Source organism: Sturnira hondurensis, unplaced genomic scaffold, assembly GCF_014824575.4.
Source record: "Sturnira hondurensis isolate 20B ecotype Veracruz unplaced genomic scaffold, ASM1482457v3 Scaffold0010428, whole genome shotgun sequence".
Taxonomy (NCBI): Eukaryota; Metazoa; Chordata; class Mammalia; order Chiroptera; family Phyllostomidae; genus Sturnira; species Sturnira hondurensis.
Window position 1 is genome coordinate 4543906 of NW_028083059.1, and position 2847 is coordinate 4546752.

The window sequence follows — 2847 nt, forward strand, 5'->3', positions numbered from 1 at the left end:
AAATCCAGAGGCCTGGTCAAAGATAATTAGGATATTCATTTTTGACACAGTCAAGTTTCTATGTCTACATATAAATTAAACTGATTAGTGGGACACAGTGCCTTAGGTACTCAGTGCTGGGTAGAAGGGCAATAGAAACAACTGGTATGCCTCTGTGACTACGGCTCCGTGTTTCTAAGATCTGTACATGAAGATTTTATCTTCCTGTGAACAAACAAAAAACATTCTTTGAAAAACTTAAAACTGTAAACTCTAAAAGTGAGCTATATGTGTTACATTCAGCAAGAAACCTTAACAGCTAATCTAGAAACTCTTTGAAATGGCTCAAGGATGTATGGAGGGACACACCTACATGTGACAGAGGTCAACATCCAAATGGGCAACTTAAGGAGACCAAGAATTTGTGTGTGTGTGTTTCTTTCTGGACACAGATCTAATCCATACATAAATATTATTGAATCCATACCGTCAACTTGAGTACAAAAGAAAGCAAACATCTGTATAATATTCTAACTTTGAATGGCATATTGCTATCAGATTCTAACTAATAAATTGATGGAGGTTAGATATTTCTCATTTATTTAAGACTAGAGAGAAAAAAATCACTCCCATGTAACCACATAAAAATATTATTATGCTGTCAGCATAATTTCCTTCATATTTTCCTCTTTCTACTTCTGTTATATGAGGGAAAGAAAATTTCAGTAGAAAATTATAAAAGAAGGCAGGTTAAAAAATATCTTACTTGGAAGTTGATGTATTATGCCAGTCCTGAGAAATTGCTATGACTTTTGATATCAAGCTAGCTTATATGAACCCTAAATTCTATGAACAGTTTTATGAAAAGATTTGAAGTGAGATAAAAGAAAACATTTAATCAAAATTTAAGAATAAAACAAAGGCTGCCCTGGCTGGGTGGGTCAGTTAGTCAGAGCATGGTCCCATACACCAAAAAGTTGTGGATTCCATCCCTGGTCAGAGTACATGCATATGGGACTGAGTCCCCAGTCAGGGCATATATGGGAGGCAACTAATCAATGTTTCCCTCTCATGTCAACATTTCTATCTCTGAGTGTGTTTCTCTCTCCCTGCCTCTCTCTCTAAAATAAATTCTCTCCATCCTTGAGTGGAGATGATAGATAGATAGATAGATGATAGATAGATAATAAATATTCTTAGCTGGTGGTCAGAACTGCCTTAAAAAAAAAGGTCATACCTAGCTAACACCTGCATCCTTCAATGGAAAAATAATATCATCTTGATGCTGGGTTAGAGAGGTAAGTATATTTACAGAAAGTTGCTGGTGCCCAGTCCCGCCCTTCACAAGCACAGGTCTTTGTCTCCTACATGCCTGCATAATGATTTATGGATTTGCATACTTTCCATTTTCTTTTTCTCACAGATTTATCTCTTCTTTACACAACCCAATCCAGCTTCTATATGGATCATTTAACAAGAGCCTAGAGGCCAGCCTTGGCTCTACTTGTACTGTTGTTGAAATAGTCAAAGAGGAAACTAGGCTGGCAATGATTGTCAACTATAGAAGCTTCAGGGCTAAGATTTGAGAGTAAATCTAAGCCCATGAATACCCAGGCAAGCAAAAGTTAGGTGCAATCCTGCAGGATGAAGGAGCAGAGGTAAGGTTACAGTGGAGGGTGGATTTCAATATGGCCAGAGATAAGATCCAACCCTGACAACAATCTAACACATTTGCAGGGATAAAGATTGGGAAAGGGGGGTGGAGGGAAAGAGACAAAAGCCTCAAAGACTGTAATTGAACTAGATTTACTAAAACAAATAAGTAGAAGACTGTAGTCATGGTGGACTAGTGCCAATAGCAGGTTATCTGCAAGCATTGTCAAGGTATTCTCATGCTATTGTCCACATACTATTATTCTAAGCATGATGTGTCTACAAATAACCTCTTCCTAAAGTTTTCTGGAATCAACCACTTTGAGAAAAATACCTGGAGGTATAATAATAAAGATAGAAATTGAATCTTTGTCTTTTGGGACTAAATATCTTGATGTGGATGAACTGGAAATGATTACTGTTTTTCTTTGTCCCTTGCCAAAAGACAACAATTTGCTTAATTAAATAAGGACAGAAAAGACATTTTTCCATATATGGAGTGGAATCCAAGCTACTTTTATAGGCATAAAAGATTGTGTTTATCAGATTATTTATGGAATTAGTTCACAGTTGGAACAATAACACTCTTCTAGTGGTTTTCCATGGGACTGGTTACATGTCAAATACAAAGCTTGTTTAAGTGAATCCAGATCTTTGTGGACGTCACTGGAATAAGGAGATGGAAACAAAAGATAATTGTGAAGAAGGGAAAAGGAGTAGCATATAAGAACACAATTGGAAAGATTTTGATGGGAGAAGAAAATCTAAGGAGAATTCTCTATTTATTTTTATGTAGAGTAATAACTAAGTCTGACCATCCTGTTATGAAGGCAGCAACCTCTGTGCTCTGCTTTCTGCCCAGCCTGCTTCCCTTTGCGGTCACGTTTTATTCTGAACATCCGTGAGCATTTAATCCAACTAGAGTTCTCACACTCAACCCTTGTTTGTTCAGTACGGATTATGTTAAAGACTGTACTAAAAGAAGTAGTGAAATTAATGTATATCTTGAGTATTACTGACCTTTTTTTACTTTTCCATTTCAGTCCTTCAGTTATACATTTTTTTATGTTTTACAATTTGGCACTTTATAGGTTGAATGTGGAAAACTTTATTTTGGTACACAATAAGACAATTTTATTGATTGCATGGTGTGCACTGTGGATTTTTTCGGGTTTTTTTCTATCTTTCATATTCAATGACAATCAAAAATAGTAT